At 38.0% G+C, this 18,278-nt stretch overlaps 1 long non-coding RNA gene across 8 annotated transcripts in view; it reads right to left on the bottom strand.

Moving 5' to 3' along the window:
- Positions 1 to 18,278, bottom strand: part of LOC116226166 (uncharacterized) — a 211,643-nt gene that overhangs the window by 32,470 nt on the left and 160,895 nt on the right. For 7 of the 8 annotated variants that reach the window (XR_016465820.1, XR_016465819.1, XR_016465823.1 and 4 more), the window contains one exon: positions 10,353 to 10,495. This is a non-coding gene — a long non-coding RNA (uncharacterized LOC116226166). Of the gene's footprint in view, positions 1 to 10,352; positions 10,496 to 12,207; positions 12,320 to 18,278 lie in introns of all 8 variants that reach the window. The other variant, XR_016465821.1, reaches the window with a different exon arrangement.

Raw genomic sequence — 18,278 nt, 5'->3', positions numbered from 1 at the left:
GCCTGAAATATCAATTTTCCACATATAAAAAACAATAATCAAAGTTTTCCTTCTAGACTAGTTCAAGAAGATCCAGCACCGAGACAGTACTTCAGCAGTTTTCTTATTTACCTTTTCTTACGAAAAAAAGAAAAGATAATTCTATGCCTCACCAATATGCAGACAAGGATTTTGAGTATCCCGAGTTGACACTAAAACTACACAGCATGTAGTTTTAGCACTAGAAAATTTCAGTCAGCTGTAATTGCAACTCAATCCACTGTTCTGTGGCCACAGTTTATATTTGTAGGGTCCCACTAACTTCAAAAAAATACCTTAATGAACCTGTACTTGCAGGCAAGTAAACTCAAAGTGATGCAGAAAATCTGGACCACAAAAGCTCATATAAAACATGTTGTAGAATAAATTAATTTGAGCCTAATACTTTTTTAATGCATTGAAGAGTTAATACCTGTGCAGACAAGCAGCACTTCACCAAGAATAAGTGCAAACCAAACTGGATGTGTTTGAAAATTTTAATTTCAAATTAAATTCTAAAGGAAACTATTTTTTTTTATCTGTCAATTTAGATGTTGCTCCACAACACACAGGAAAATTTGCAGTTATTGCACTGAAATGTGACATTCCTTTGGCAAAGTGGACATACTGACATATATCTTGGGTCAATGGGACATGGCATAAGTCAAAAGAAAGTGAAAATGAATCAGAACCTAAAAATACCCTTTCTTTCCTTTGTCCACACAGTTTAAGATGTCTGCCTGTGATTAGACATCCGAAGTGGAGTAAGATGAAATCCAGCACCAGTAGTTTCCTGTGAGCACTCATATGTACGTATTTCGTTGACAGAACTTAAAGAGGAGCTTAGCTTGGTCAAGAGGAGAATCAGTCCAGGGCTGAAGGCAAAAAAGAAGATGACAGTGGAATCCTGTGTTTCTCTGATATAGTCATAAATGTACAACTATACAAATATAAAACAAAAGAAAAGATCAAAACAGAGGGAATCATCTTGCTGAGAGCTCCTAGCCTTGCTGGCTACCGTTTGACTCAAAAGATCACTTTTTTCACAGTTATCATATTGATGATATGTTCAGGTTTTGAAGGGACAAGCTCCATTACTGATCAAGTTTGTTTCTCCCATCCTCCACCTTACTGGTCTTTCCACTAAAAATGCATTTATTATTTTTGTCATTTTTCAATGCAAAGTCAATTCAAACATGTCATTTAAATGCCAAACACGTGTTTTTAAGTGAAGAACAGGTGTCCCATATCACTTCTAATGGGATCTATTCTATACTATGTCTTCAGAATAATCTCGTAGAAGCACCAACTTCTTCTCTAAAACTGGACTTCAAAGTCAGAAGACTATATAGTATAAACTATAAGTTGTGTTAGCTAACCTACAATGCAAATGTTTGTCTTTGCAGAATGAAAATTTTGAATTGCAATGAAAGTGTGCAGTGATTCTATTCTCACGAGGTGTATTTTTTTTTAAATCAAAAATACCTATGTAATATTCAAGAACTGCATACTATTCTACGTTATTCAGGATCTATGTTTCTGAGAGAATACAGCAAACTTCAAGTTTGGTGTTTATTTTTAGACATCACTTCTGTTTCCTAATAATTTACCATGAAGAAATGGAGAGCAAAGGCAAAGACAACCATTAATACTGGGAGAAAAATTAACAAAAGGTAAATATTACAAATGAACACTAGAAAAGGAAGAACAGACTTCTGTTTTACTTTGAAGTTTTTCAGGATTTTCCTTAAAAAAGATGGTGAGACAAAGAATAATACCTCGAAAGGTCACTGCTCTAACTACAGATATTTATTATTAAAATCTATCCAAAATCTATCAAAAATTTAGCAAACTGAATTTTAGTGAGTGTTCAGCTAGAGAGTAATCAGACATAAAATTAAAATAAAAAATATATATTAACAATAGAGTGCATTGCACTGATTTGCCTAGAGTGAAAAATTAACTAGTTATTAGTTCGAGCCCAGTCTTTGTTGTGATCTCACTATAAATTCCTGAATGAAAAATACTTATCCTCTTTTCCTGCTGAATGCACTATTCTCTGTCTTAGGACATCCATCTCCTGTTGCTGCTGCTGATGTTGTTTATTGAAATGCCTTTCTGAATGTGATAAATGCGTTACCACGCACAGGTCTGGCAGCAGTTTGACATACACGGTAGGCATTTCCTGTAGCTTTCTTTCTTCATTACGGAAGATCTGCAACTAGATTTGTTCCCCAAATATGAATGAGATTACCTAGAAAGCCAAGAAGTTCTTGGGTTTGAGGCAGCCCTAAGTCATCATTTAAAAGAAAACCTTTGTTTTAAAAAAACTACTCTTGGGGCCATCCAGCTTCCCATTTCAGTCTCATGAAACTCCCACTTCAATCTCATGCACCAGTCATTACCTCCTCACTGCAACACATCTTCCCATTTCGGGGTGACATATAAACCTAATCTTAACAAACTAAATACTCAGGCTACTTCTTCACCAGGACTTGACTCTATTTTCAGTTATTCAAAAAACAATTTTCCTAACGAAGACCCAATCCTCTGGGAAATGAGGCCCAAATTTGCTCATCACGGCTGTCATTCACCAAGATACTCAGCATACACCATCACCCAAGACAGGTCCAGGTCATGCAGGAGAAGTATAGAGAGCAGCCTATGAGTGCCAATTAGTGTTCAGATTCGAGCTGACTCAGCTGCAGTAGTAAGATAGTTTAAGTTTTTTGTGTACCAGCAATTTTCTGCTTTCTTGTGCCTATCCTCCAGCTATTACCATGCTTCACTATTAAGATCTTTTTTTTTTTCCCCACTTAATTCCAAATTTAGCTATCGCTTCCTTAGGCTCCTGACTTTTCTTACTTGTTCATCTACTTTTTGTATTACAGGCTAATGATCTGTCAACTAATATTAAATTATTTGCTCTCCTAATTGCCTATTTTGAAATAATGGATTGTGGAATAAGGTGGCTACCTTAGCACTTTCCCTGTATATTTCAAAAGAAGAAAGGATTGAAACATTAAAAATGAAAGACTGAAACCCCAAGAGAAGCCTAGCTCTATTTATTACTCGCGAAAACACGTCATCCACAAAATTTAAACATTTTACAATACTTCTGTAGTATTTATTTTTTGTCCACGTCCAGTATCAGTTGCTTTCACTACGAAGCCTACGAGGTTTTCTCATTTTGAGATCAAATGTTCAAAGCATGCTGAACATTTAATATCACCGTAACGCTGTACAGGAAAACTAAGAGGAAAAAAAATAAGTGGTTGAATGCACTGCCTTTTTTTTTTTTTTTTCCCCTCATAAAAATATTTCCTAAATGCTAATGGAAAAAAAAAAAAGAATTTTAAACAGCTGACCAGGTTTAGGATCAGTTGCAACACAGAGGTTACACAGACAATATACTCAAGAGCTCAGATTTTCCAAAACTTGAAGAGCCTCTGTTAATGTCACTCTCCCTTATAACAGGAAAATGATAGTAGTAGAGTTGCCAATGGAACATACTCGTACAGGAAACAAGGTCCCCTACTTGTCTCCTTCAAATCCCGTAATTATTTTTTTTGGATGGATTTTAGTTCATGTTTTCAACTCTTCCAGAACTCTACAATGAATCAGTTACACCAGTTGGAGTTACCTCAAACCTCTGCATAGACTGAAGGTGTAAAAAGACATGGAAAAACACTGACTGAAAACCTGCTGGCAACTCAGTAGAGACATTGGAAGGAGCCAAATAAAGATCCTCTCTTTCAGACCACTCAGATTTACAAAATATATTTGTGCCAACACTCCACCAAGAGCTTCATTCTCATTTCATGATCATGAAATGCAGTTTGGCAAAAAAAAAAGAGCATGTGGTTTTGGAGAAGGGAAAAATGAAACCTTGCATCATTGCAGGGCACTTGCAAAGCCTACGAGAAAATTACATAATATCAGTTATAGTAAAGTTGTGGTATTAAGGCCATTCACAGTTGTATTCCTCGCTTTTGCTCCACCTTTGAACTTACACACTTTGTTAAGCAAACTGTCCCAACAGAGAGAAAGATCAAGATGGTGCGACTCTGAGTTAAGCCTTGTAATGCAAATTCTGTGGGATTTCCTCAAGAAATTTGCAATAAATTTTCAAAGATTATTAGTACATACTGAGCGATACGTCTACCAAAATTCATTTATTGGTACACAATAAAGCTGATTTTAAAAGCTAATAGGACAGAGATTAATGCAGAACATTTCTTAGCTTTCAATTGTTTGTTTTTATTATTATTCTCTAAAAAAAAATCCTCAGTAAACTTTCATGGCACCCTTAAAGTCCTTGGTAATCTGTGACATTAAACACAGGAAGCCTGGGAAGATTTCAGCTATGCCAAATATTCTGAAGATAAGCAGAAAAAATAAAATAGGAAATAACCAGTGAGACCATAAGCCTACATTGATCTTTAACCTAAAACCCATAATGATTTAAAAAAAAAGTTCTAAAATGACTTTCAAACAAATCAGAGATAACTTTAGGAGAACTTTAATTTTCCTTGTGAATTGCAGTTAATTGCTAACAAAAATACCTGCATCTGTCAACAATTAAAGATAACTGAATTTAACTTCTTAAAAACGTAATCACAAGGTACTTCATCTCTCATCTAATGATATAATCAAGAGATGATGAAGAAACTTGTCTTTAAAACATTCACTTTGCCCTTGAATTCATCGGTGTGAAAGTCTCCACCACTGCAGTCTGCACAAGTGGCTGAAGATAGGCAGGACAAGAGCAGTGCCACAGTGGGACATGCAGACCATTTTGTTAGCATGATGCTTCACATCAGGTCAGAATTAGCCAACTGCAAACGAAGGGAATACCTTTTTTGTTCTTCCCCAAACATCTGATTTCCAGGGTGGGGGTTGATTGGTTGGTTTTATGCAAGAACTTTAATATCTGACTCTATTTGCTAATAAAACTGTCACTCTCTTTGCTGAAAGATTATGGGAGGGCAAGGCATGCAAATATCCATGTCCCTTTAATTATGTTTCCTGCCATCTCCTCCAGCTCCATAATTTTGTTTCTTTTCATAGAGTTCGCCTGCATATGGAAGAATACTAGTCCATATTCTAAACAAGTTTTGAAGATCACCTTTTCAGAGCAGATTTCCTCTGAAGCAGGAAGAAGTTTAATATCATACTTCTTGAAAACAGAGGCAGGTGCTGCACAAAGGAAACAGCAACAAATCGTTTAAGAACTGAATTCCTGCCCAGCCTCAATGACCAGGGTTAGAATTTCACTGTGATTTAAGAAGCTCTAATACGAACTCAGGCTTTTGTGTCATCTGTACAACAAGATGCCCATTCTGCTCATGCAAGTTATTTAAAAAAAAAAAAAAAAAAAAAAAAAGAATTTATCCCCCCTTTTCAACCTGGGACCAAAGGAGAAAGATTCCCACTTGGTTGACTATCAGAGGCTGCAGTTAACAGCGATATCTTCAGAAATTTCAAACAGCCCTGAGAGGTTTGGCTGCTTCCATGCCTCCCCGCTGCAAAGGGGAGCATCTGTATTGGCAGGGTCAGCATCGTGCTAAGCAGGGCAGCCTTGCTCATGCAGAGTGACAGGTGACAATGAAAAGCAGTGGGGCACCGTATATTTTGCAAAAGGTTTTCAAGTCACTTCTTCCTTTTCCTGAGAGCCAAAGCCTGATATAATGCATGGAGAATAATAAAAGAGATGCCCTTAGTCTTTAATTTCAGGTTTACAACACAGAAAATGTTAATGGGAGTTAAATTAACTATTGACATTTATCACAATAATTTGCTGTGCTGCCTCTGACCTGCAAGACAATACCAGGATAATAAAGGCTTGAGGACTTGCCTGAGCTGGGAGCAGTCACTGTCAGTTTGCCCATCTAACGGGTGACTCCTTGATTTACAGACAAAGAGGACTCAGTGAGGACCGTTTTACCTTTCAAGTAGGCTCACACACAGGCAATCACATCACCCTTCATATCCATTCTATTCACAATATATGCAAAATTAGGTCCTGAAAATTGTTTTTAGAGGAAGAAAGTTAAATTGCTACTGAACGTTATAGCATACAAAACAAGCAGCCAATGTGACATCCTTACAAGAAAAATGCTTAAAAAGGATAAAAGATAATTTAGTAAAAAGTAAAAGATAATTTGCAGAAACAAGGTTAGCTTCAAAAATATGAAGCAATTATCTTCTAAATGAATTTTAAGCCAAGTAATCTCTTCTCCTAGGTAAGAATTGATAGGACAAGAGGAAATGGCCTCAAGTTGTGCCAGAAGAGGTTCAGGTTGGATATTAGAAAGAATTTCCTCTCAGAAAGAGTGGTGAGGCACTGGAACAGGCTCCCCAGGGAAGTAGTGGAGGTCACCATCCCTGGAAATGTTTAAGGAAAGGGTAGATGCAGTACTTAGGGACATGGTCTGGTGGGCAATGTCGGTGGTAGGTGGATGATTAGACTAGATGATCTTAGAGGTCTTTTCCAACCTTAAAGATTCTATGATTCTCATATAAAGGAGGTTTGAGACAACAAAGATACTTAAAGATTTGTTCTGCAAAAAATGTAAAAACTTGTGGAATATTGCAGCTTTTCTTTCAGAATAATACTTAACATTAGAAATTAATAACATATGGCAGGCAGGCTGTTCTGTATTTTCACAATGTAAACGTAATGTAAATGTAAATGTTTCACAGTTGTAAACATCTTTTTTGACATTAACAAAACAAAGACCACATAACAGCTAAAACTTTGCATTTTAGAATTTTCTTAGTAGAACGTTAGTATTACCATGGCAAAGCTTGTGTACTCCAGGAGAAAAAGCACGTTAATACTCATATCTTACCATGTGCTTTTGCGTCCGTGCAGGAAGCCTCACTTCTTGGTGTGACTCTTCCCAAGACTTTATCCTTGCCTAAGGATTCTCTGCTGAAGCCTGGCCCAATAGAGAGGAACCTGGCTTGAGCATTACAGGGTACAATGCTTCCTACATGCCACACCCAAACGTTAACTGATTGTTTCATGAGAACATATTCCAGAAGAACAAGGGACAAGGAGATGGGGTTTAGCACTCTATCCTGTGTTTAGGCACTGGACAGTAGGAAGTATTTATTTAAATATACTTTTTGCTAATTATGTGATCATGTGGAAAAGGTGGAATGATGAAACCCATCACACACTCCTTAATTAGCCCAAATTCTATTGAATTAAAGAGAAGCTTTTCCTCTTTAAGAATTCAAGGCTCAGGTAAGTCTTCCTGCACCCAGCAGTCGATCATTATTTTTCCCTTGAAGGCTGATTAATTGCTTATATACAGTAACTATTTTCCCGGCTCATGTAACTGAAATCCTTTTCATGTGTGTCTCGTCATTTTTATTTTCTAACCAATCTACTGGCAACAGCATCATCCTGCCTCAGTAATTCCTATAGATTGAATAAATGTCGCATGAAAATATGTTTCTCTTCATCTGTTTCAAACTTGTTGCCTTTTAATTTCAATGTTCCTTTGTTCTTTTATGATGAGAAAAAGGACTGAGCTTCTCCATATCAGTTCATGTTTTATATAACCCTAACATCTCCTTCCTTCACTAGGTCAAGCAAGCCTCTTTGCTTGTTAGCCCCTCTGCTTCTAATAATTTCCATTGCCCTCTAAATCTCTTCTATTTCTGCCACGTCCTTCTGCAAATAATTCAACTAGAGCACATTCAAGGTTAGGAGAAAGATGTACCTCTGTTTAGATAACACCAATTAAATATTTCCTGTGTAATTTTGTGTCACTGTCTAACATACCCCATCACTTCACTTGCTCTTACTGCTACCACAGACCCTGTCTCCACCTCTACTGCACTGACCCTATGCACCTCACAACCTCGGTAAGTCAACATATTTCAGAAAATTCAGTCTGGAGATCAAAGCCTGACAACAAAACACCCCAGCTCACACTATCTTCTACAGCTCGTGTTCCGCCACCCCTCACACAAACAGCCCATGGCTCTGACTGCCGTCCCTGAGCATCACTGCAAAACAATTACAGCAATTACAGCACCCTGGAGGCACTGCAAACCAAGCCCCTGCCCCCGCAAAAACTTATTCAGTGTTCACAAGAATTAAGTTACATCTCTGCCCAGAAGCCTGCTAAGGTGAGGGTCATATTTATTTCTGTTTCTCAGTTTTAATCACCTATTCCTATGCACAGTATGTGGTAGCTGTCTATTTGCAACATTTCCTAAGGTACTGGTTATTTCTACTGTGAAGGGTGCCCGTTTCCCTCAGCATATAGGTTAGTTAGTTTTCTGTTCATTTTTTGTTGTTGTTGTTAGGTTGTTTTTTTGTTTTAAACACTAACAGGGCAAAAATGCTACCTACAATTACAGTTTCTCTGCCATAAATTATTAATCACTCTCAAGAGCCTGTTTGCTTCAGAGAGAGAGAAAAAGGATTGTTTACCTAATAAAAGAAGAGCTTACGATCATGCCAGTAGTTTTCAACACCAATTTTTTAAAAAATCTAATAATCTTGCAGTACTGGAAAACACAGAAGTATTTATCGTTTTATTTGGTAGAGTTTACTTTTAGGTTAGGAGATATTTTCTCAAGGTGATTTATTTTATTTTTGATTCATAACTTATTTCCCCACAGTGCTGTAGATTAACATAGAAATATATATAGTATGCTGCATTTAACTCCTTTGCTGCCTTCTGCTAAACATACTGTGACACAGTATTTACATTCAGGAGATCACTGCCCTAAAAACTGACCCAGAGCTCAGGGTGGGTGGGTGAGCTCTGAGGATAGTGAGATTCATACCTGCAGCAAGACAAGAGCTGAACTTGAGGATGGAAACTCTGTCTTTTCTCATCTGATCCACACAGACTGGAAGCTCACCTCAACTGACCAGTTCTCAAGATCTAAAGCAGCTTTCTAAACAATATTACAAAACAACTGTTACATATGCAATTTGAAATTTGTAACTTTTTTAATTCTCTCTTTTGGAGGTGATATGGGTATAGATTCTCTGGTATTTTTGCTCATCAATACCTCAAAAGCAGTTAATCCACTGCATTTCAGACACATTGTTATACACCTCTGAGATCCCACAGAAGGAGATGATCAGATGTTCATCATCTGACAACAGATCATTTACAAAAGTAGGAAGGCATGGAGCAATCTGCTAAGAGATATCACACTTGGCTCTATTGTAGTTCATTCTCAGAGAGTGAAATCCACACACTGTTTTTGAGAAGACCTTCCCTGGAAATAACAAGCTAACCATAATAGGAAATAAAAAAAAGAAAAAAGAAAGCACAAAGTCCGTGACTGTGTTTCATTTCCTCTCGTGGCCCTTTCTTTTGTAAAGCATTTGAAATGCTATAGTGAGAAGTTCTTTTGAAATATCATAGACTGCATTACATCTGTAACGTGATAAAAAATTAAAGGCAGATGTCCAAGCAGAAGAAAATGCAATTAGATAGATACAGGTGCCCCAGCTGTCTGAAAAGAGAGGAGATAAATAATGGGGTAGCAAGGCAACATCTAAGTGGCTGTTTTGTAGCTGGTTTACTGTGTCAGACAGACACTTTTCTTCTACCCTACCCCATCACTTTGTTCAGGTTCCCATGACAAGAAATCAAGGTGCTGGTGTAGGGATCCTGCTTTGGCATGGGGGTTGGACTCGATGATCTCTGGAGGTCCCTTCCAACCCCTATGATTCTGTGATTCTGTACTAGGGTAGCACTCAGTGACCAGGTCTGCAACCTGCCTGGCCAGGAAGGACACAAAGGTTTCTGAGCACACCATGGACGCACCATTTATTTATTTTTCCTCCCCTAGATTACTTACAGTTTTGTGTCGGCCTAACCTACTTGCAGGTCACAGCAAGGTGTGTATTTAGGTCTCTGCCTCTGAAGGCTGCAGATCTCCATGAGCATTAACAACTCCTCCAGAAGCAGCTTTGTGAGCCAAAATCAGAGTAAAGAGGGACGTAAGTAATATCTGACAGGTGTGTGTAGGGCTACTGTACAGATTTAAAGATCCCACATGGAAAAGCAGTATTATTTTTCTTCCAAGAAACTCAAGAATTAAGCTGGTAGAATTCTTAGCGTTTGGCTTGTTTGTTTTTGTCCTATTTTATTAGATTTTTTTTTTTTTTTTACTCAGAAATATTTCAATACCTGTTTCTGGAAATATTCTCAAAAAAAAAAAACCAAAAAAACAACTTTAAAGTACAAGAGCAATTTTTTTAAATCACAGAATAGTTTTCTTTTGGAAAAAAGAAGTGCATTAAGCGGACAGGAAGATGTCCTGTCTACTGACTTGCAATTACTCACCAATCCACTAAAATAGTCTTTGATTCTCCAAAAGAGGAATTCTGGGATTTGTGCATGAAGAAAACAGATCTGGATACTACTGAGAACAGAAGGAGCTTATCAGTGCTGCTGCCAGTGGTGGCTGTTCATCTTCATTTGTATTTCTGTTAAAGAAAAATACATCTGTCTTTTGTGGAAATAAGCACACAGTTGCCACCTAGAAACAAACAGGTACTGAAGTGATGAAACAGAGCTTTCTGGGGGCGTGTTCACCCTATATTGCTTTTAAGACTTCCAAGGAAGTGCCAAGTAAGTTAGTGCACAAAGTGACACACCAACAGCTACACAGGGGGTTCCCTAAAATCATGTGGGCACAGAGAAATAGTGCTGACGAGCTGAAATAATTAGTTCTGCTTGAGTACTAGGCTTACATGCCTATAGTGCTTCAGGGGAACTCCGCTCACTGCAGCTCTGTATGGTGTATTCACATCTCATAAAGGAAAGAGGCTGTGTTTGTGAGAGAAACTGCACCAGCATAATTTACCATGCAGTTTCAGTTCAACCACTCCCATTATGGGAGCTTCACCACTGCTTTCAGTGGGAGCCAGCTTAGGCCAACACTTGTACTTCTGATCAATCCACCCTAAAGAAAAATATTTCGGAGTAAACAATCTCAGCAGGAGCAAATAAAAAATTAAAAAGAAATAGATAAAGAAGACTGCTCGAACTCAGACACCATGTAGACAGCAATAACCGGGTGGGACATTTCTTCAAACGCAGTCGTTTGAAGAAGAGGTTTCATGTTGGCTGTCAGGAGTCAATCTTTTCTATGCAGCAGGCACTGGGAAAACCCTCCAATTTGTTTTACTCAGCATCAGGAAGAGAAAGCGTATTGCCTGTCCCCTGTGCTGCCTGCCGTATAAGAGATGCTAGTCAGGACGGCCAGGATACACAGATGAAAAGATAGCTAAAAGAAAGAAAGAGTCATTCCCAGAAACTAGAAGAGACAGAGTCAAACTTTCTCTGGTCCTTGAATGCCACAGAAATGTACAACCCCAGAGAGATAAGATGATAATATAGTTCTTAATACAACCTTGTACAGGAGGTAGCCTGATTTGCTGAACAACACAGTAGGGATGGAGAGTTGAGGTTCTCTACCTTTAGAAACCCAAATCAGTCAATTTGTTTTACAGCTCAAACAGAATACAATTAGACAGTAACACTGATGTACTGACATCCACATAGCAAAACAAATAAATCTATATTATTCATTTGGACTAACAGAAAGGATGAGTAACTTACAAACTCATTGTAAGAAAACACTGTCAAACAATCAATGTCTCCCCACTTCGCAGTCAATAATTTTGCTCTGCTTTGGTTTTTGTGAATCAGCAGGAGACTGTTATTTTGTGACAATGTTCTCCCATTTATACCATCTCTAGAAACTGTAGAAACTCCCAGCTGGCAGGATTTTACCAGTAAATATTGATTTAAGATTTAAAAAACAAAACCAAACCCATGTCTGCTCTCTAATTCAAGTAAAAGAATTCTTCTTGAAAGTAAAGAAGTGTTGTTCTTCTAATGAAGAACAGTATGACAAGGGAAAAAAATCTTCTGTAGAGTTAAAGCATGTTTGCTGCTAAATAGCCTCTTTGTATAATTAGGATTTGCAAAGTGGCAAAACACAATCCAATTAAGTGAGCTAGGTTCATATGATTAACATCAGACTGCCAGTATTGCTCTCATAGTTCATCAGTAGCATTACTAATTAGGACATCACTAAGCAGAGACATCTGACCTTGCCTCAGCCAGTTCAGATTATGGTTGACCCTTCTGAACCCTGAAAGAGTCTCACACTGCTTACTTTTTTCCTTACCTAACTTACTGATGAACACTTTCCTACGATGTTCTGCATCCTTTGAACATCATTCCATCAGTCGTCAGCCATCATCAAATAATTAGCGCCTCTCTGACCGATGATCAGAAAACTGAAAATGGATAAACAAGCTTTTGGCAGGCATACTTTTCTGGTCTGTACTCTGAATTCACTACAATATTAAAATCGGTGCAGTGGGTAGAAAAGCAGCCCGGAAACAATTATAAGTTTCAAGTACCAAAAAATAGAAATGATCTTTTCTCGCCAAATAGTAACCACAAGTGGAAATGGTGCCAAGTGGAAACAGTGTCACAAACGTTGCTCAACAGCAGCTCGATAATCAGAACTGAGGGACTACTGCAGGGAAAACAGGATCTGTGATTCCAGCCTTGGCAGCATCCCCGACCCATGACAAAAGGACAAACCATGGTCACTGATTGCTTTGCTTCATAAGCTGCTGCTTCTCCTTCACAGTGCCGCGGTAGCTGTGACTGCAGCACTGATTATCTGGGGCAATTATTTCTTCTAAGTAGAAAAACAGGAAAACCTTCCAGATACTATTTTTGCATTATACCTTTGTGGTTAGGTACCCTTAAAATCACTGCCAACAGAATTAAAGACTTTAGAAAGTACCTGCAACTTTTTGATAGAGGTGAAACACTAACTGATAACCATAACATAGAACCTCTAAATACCAAGAGTAAATACCACAGAATCAAATCTTCTCTAGAACAATGCAGCACATCACCTAGTAAGTATAAAGAAAAACAAAATAACTTTATCAAATATTAAATTAATAACTTACAGAGCACAAAAAACTCCTATTTGACAGTACAATTCTTCCATCTGACACTGCAACTCCTCGCCATATCCTTCCTACTTATGACTGCTATGGCAGAGATAAAAAATACTGAACACAGACTAACTGGAGGTCTTTGAGGATAAACCCCAGTAGCTCAGAACCAGTTACAACTAAAATGTATCTATGATATAAATAAGATGGTAATAAATGAATTAGCGACAGGGAGACAAACAATGAATTAAGCAAATTAGTGGGAAAATGAAAACTCTAAACACAAAAGAAAACTAATTATGGGATTAGAAGGATTTAAGTGACAGAGCCTGTGATGACACTGAACGTTACACCATAATCCTCAAGATTCCCCTCTGTCTGCTGTTTCCAGCCTTTCCAGGAAGCATTCCAGAGAACAATTCACTGCTGCATACACCTCTCCAAAGTCTGCTCCACTTCTCAACTAACCAAACTGCTTCATAGCTGATGCAAATCACTTTCCAAAGAAAGTACAAGCAATGTACCATTGTTCTGCTCTCTTTCTGCTATACTCTTCTTTTTCTCATCTCCTTGATTTACGTCACTTAAGCCACTGGAAATGCAAAGGCCAAGGATGCTGAACTTTGCATGGATGTTGTGGCTTCGTTCTTGATTAACTTGATGCCACTGACTTAATCTGCACTTGTTTCCAAGACCAATGCATATTTTCAAATACCACAGCAGTGCTTCAAAATGTTTAAGTACTCAAGACTTTCAGAAAGCTTCTGTGTAGAATTCTACAAGAAAAAAAAAGATTTTTTAAAAATAAATATATCCGTTCCCTCTGCTTTCCAGTAATATCAAAAAGCACCATAAAGGCTAGTTTTCAGTTCTGGTTAACACTTGGATGTGGAATTCAAAAGCAACATGTCGTACCTCATTCATTTTTCAGTGATAAAGCAACTGCTTACAATAAAATGCTTCACTTATGCTATCAATTTCTCTAATAAATAAGTCAAAATAAATTGCTCAGCATTTCAGAAACCTGACTGGTCTAATAAACGCTTTCAAAAAGTGTAATCTCCGGTGGGGAAAATGGATTCTTAAACTGTTTGCCAGAACATACAAGTATCTATCTGCAAAGTAAATCTTGGGAAGACACTAAAGAGGAAATGAATTTCAGGCTGGAACACGGACAGATGACAGCATATACAAACTATTTATTATTTAATGCATTTGGAAGGGGTTGTTCTTTTTTGTAGGTTTTCTCTGTTTTATTTTTTGTTTTTTTTTTTTATACGTGTTCAGTATTGTGTATGTTCATGCTTAGACTGTTCTAATGCTGGCAGATGATGTTGCTAGGGTGAGTGAAATGGTCCCAGAACCTTTCCTTCTCATGGACACCCAAACACAGGGTGTATAGAAACAGTAGGGTGACTACACACATTTGCTTGCAAGTTGTTTAAAGGAAAGTGCTTGCCGTGTGACACTGTGGCTATTTCTGTTGTCACCACAGAGCAGAATTAAGGCTCTCTGGGTCCCCTTACAGTGTGGTTTAACCTCAGATTTCATTTGAGTTATAACTTCTTATATCATCTTCTTTAAGTTGTATCTATCTGATTTATATCGGATTGCGTTTGGGATAATTAAACCTGGACGTACAACTTTGCTTTAAATCAGAGTTCCAGTTGGCAGCTAAGCCAGTCTCACAGTTTTTGCACCAGTATTTCAAGGATACTGATCCCAACCCCACTGACGCACACCATCTGTGAGGGGCTTTAGGTCAGGCTTACAGCTGTCAGGATTTCAATAACTTCAGCGAAGGCAACTCAGGAAAGAAAGGATTTGAGTACTGCCAGGGATCCTGCTTTGACTGAGGAAAGTGCTTACACAAATGCAAGCCCGCTACTGATCAGGTGGGCATTCATGAAAGGGAAGGTGGAAACCTTCATGAGGAAAAAAAGGGACTCACTTTTTGAGCTGTCTTTCAAGATCCAACCTTACAGAAAACTGCATTAAGATGACAGACTGCTGCATGGATCTGAAAACATGGACCTGAGTAGACTACACATTGTACAACAAATTCTCGTGCTATCACATCAAATCACCCTTTAAATGGGATCCAGATAAATCAGTCCTTCCCACTGTGTCCCTGTGGTTCTCCTTCTGAGTGCAGAGGTGTCTCCTAGCCTTCTTCTTCCCTCTGCCTTCACGTTATCCGTGATTTTCTTCCCTAGATCACATTGTTCCAACTTTTTTTCTCCTTTCTGCTAAGAGCAGAATTGTGAAAGTCTGATGACCACTGTCAGGTTTCTCTGTCCCTTATGGTCTCACTGCCACCTCTAACAACTGCCACAACTGACCACCTCTCTCCACCATCTCCCATCAGATCCACAGCTAGCTCTGATGGATGGAAAGGGACAGTGGCCAGGTGCCCAGCACAGTCCAGAAACACTGCCTAGAATTACAGTACATGAAAATCATAACATAAAAAACAATGGTAGGAGAATGGAAACCTCACTGTCCATCAAGTTACAATGCATAGTTTACTCAGCTCTCAACACAGAGCTCTTATGTTTTTCTCCCTTCCCCTCCATGGCTCTTAAATGAGACTTGCAGGCACTGTGCTGCTACCCTGCACACACAACAGCAGCCTTCTGCTGACCCTTCATCCTTGCACTGGGCATCTCAGCCTGACAAGCCTTACAGCTTCCTGCTTATCTCTGCAGAAGCTATGGCTCAGCTCCTTCCTTTGACAGGAATTGGGAAAAAAATAATATTAATTGCAAAGTGCACCAATTCTCCCATAAATCTGCTTGAACAGAGCTCCAGAATTCAAAAAAGGAAGACATAATCAGGGAAAAAGAACAAACTGGTACATGGTTACCCACATACAATTTCCCACCATAGGTGACACTGCTAAATGAAGATTTACATCTAAGAAGGAATGGTTCAATTAAGTTTCGTGAAATACAGTCCCTAGTGCAGACACCACTGACCTTCCACTTGAATATTAACTTCATGAAGAAACATACCTTTCAAACCAAACCTTGGAATGATCAAGAAAATCTCCTGTTCTCTTACTGTGCTTCCACAAATTCCGAGTACCAAGCCAAAAATCTTACCTTAATGAAAATCAGCCCACTGAAAAATACTGTAAGAGAAGATGATGGCCTAGAATAAAACTTGACCTTAATTTTATGCAGTAACATCACAATTCTTCCTAAGTTCTATTGCACACATGTAAATTTAATCTCTGCTAGTTGGCACTACATGCAGATGATACAATTATGTTACAGCACTCTCTGTGTTATTAGAGAAGATATATTCAATTGTAACTGATGATACATAAAGCAGTAGTCACAGGGTAAGGCATTAAGAATTGTGGTTGGACATTTGTTTTAACATTTACCTAGTGAAAGTGATACATAGGTATACTGATTTTATAATGAGTATTTAGTAGCAGGAACCTTCAAGTTCAACATTATGCAAGTTAAAAAAGAAAGAAATATTATACTAAAGTGTTTAGTGTAAATGTTTAGAATGAGCTACAACACTCAGAGTGCATGATATGGCATCAGTTTATATCACGCAAACCTCACATTCTTCTCTTTTTAGCCCAAATTTGTGAATAATATTTACCTTTTGATAGAACTTAAAATTTCAAAAAGCCAAAAATATTAGCGGCAAAAAAGGGATTAAGAATGCCAAGCCTTTTCCTGCCTTCCTTTCTTTGATCATTATATAAACTATTCTGATGCAATCTTGAAAAGTAAAGACACACTTCAAATATTTTTTGTATGGATGACCAGGACAGAGCACATTAATGTTTTCAATTTTATTAGAAGTACTTCAGAATGTATTTATAATTAGTTTAAAATGTATTTGGTTTTTAATGATTTTTCTCAAATTAAAAAAAAAACAAAACAAAAACAAAAATCACAACAGCTTTTTTCTTTCATTCCACAACAGCAAGTAGTAATTATGCAGGAGGTTAGAAATTATCTTAATGGTCCCTTCTGGCCCTAAAGTATGTTCCAGCTACGAATTAAACTTTCACATCTTTGATTACAGCTTGAAATAACTACTTTTTAATATGAAATAAAACACTCTGCATCAGAATTTAAGCTAAAATCAAAACAGTCTCCTCCAACGGAGGAGTTTCCATATCCTAAACTTTTTTGAATCCTTCACACAACAAAAAAGAAGGCAAGAAGAAATGCAGAAGGACACCTTCCAGCACCCTATGAGTGTGTCCTCATAAGTTCTTCCTTTTGCCAAGATTGTCCATTGGCAGTCAGAGCTTCTGCCCTCGGTGAAATCATCTACAGAGGCTTTCACAGGAAATAAGAAACAATCAAACAAAAAACCCAAACGCATCCACTTCGAGTTATGTTCTCAGTTTTGCAAAATGAGATAATTAGCTTCCCCATATAGAAATTACCTCTCCTCTGGGTCACAGTACCCATTTTAAATCTTTTTTATTTAAAACATATACATCAGAGCCAGTTCAAACCACATCCCTCCTGCTCTCTGCTCCTTCAAAGAAAGGGTTAATTACAGCATATAGAAAATCTAACATGCACTTACACTGCACACAAAGTCCTAAATTATAAACAAGACAGAGGTACCCGGAATGGGACTTAATAAGAACAGTTATCCCAAAACCACAGTGTAGCAACTACAAGTCAACTGACAGCTATATAGGCAAGCTTAAAGCCTCACAACTGCTTTGAATTCCCCCTCTGCACACAACCCTGACATCCACCTCCCAGCACATGCTCACCATCACTAAATGCCAATGTCCCTTCAAGCAGGGGTCTCTCACATTGCATTTGTACAACAGCTAGAACAATGCCTTCCTAAGTCCTGGCTGAGGGCTCTGCCTGGCAAATAAAAGCAGGATACAAATATGTACATAAAATCCATTCACATTAAGCTCCTTGTACTTTAAGTAAACCTTACTTAAAAGTTCATCTCGTACTTTACTTCTCCACTTGCAGAATACTTCAACATAAGGGAGTGTAATGTAATGGATTAGTGAACCGAATCTCTGAAATGTGCTGGAGTAGATCACATCTTATTAATAGCAGCAATCTGGGTTTTTTTAAATGCCTTTCATAAAGAAGAAACTTAAATACTAGTCAGTTTTAAAACCAATAACAGCAGCGGTGTCAAATAAGCTGGGCTTGGTCTGCACACGGTTGAAGTGTTAGAATGCAAAAGCTTTAGCAGTGCAAGACGACCTTATGCAGCCAGAGAATACCAGAGATTGTACACAGTACTGTCCAAGGAGTAC

Source organism: Phasianus colchicus, chromosome 4 (genome assembly GCF_987193195.1).
Source record: "Phasianus colchicus chromosome 4, bPhaCol1.hap1.1, whole genome shotgun sequence".
NCBI classification, from domain to species: Eukaryota; Metazoa; Chordata; class Aves; order Galliformes; family Phasianidae; genus Phasianus; species Phasianus colchicus.
This window is presented reverse-complemented; position numbering and strand designations above follow the sequence as displayed.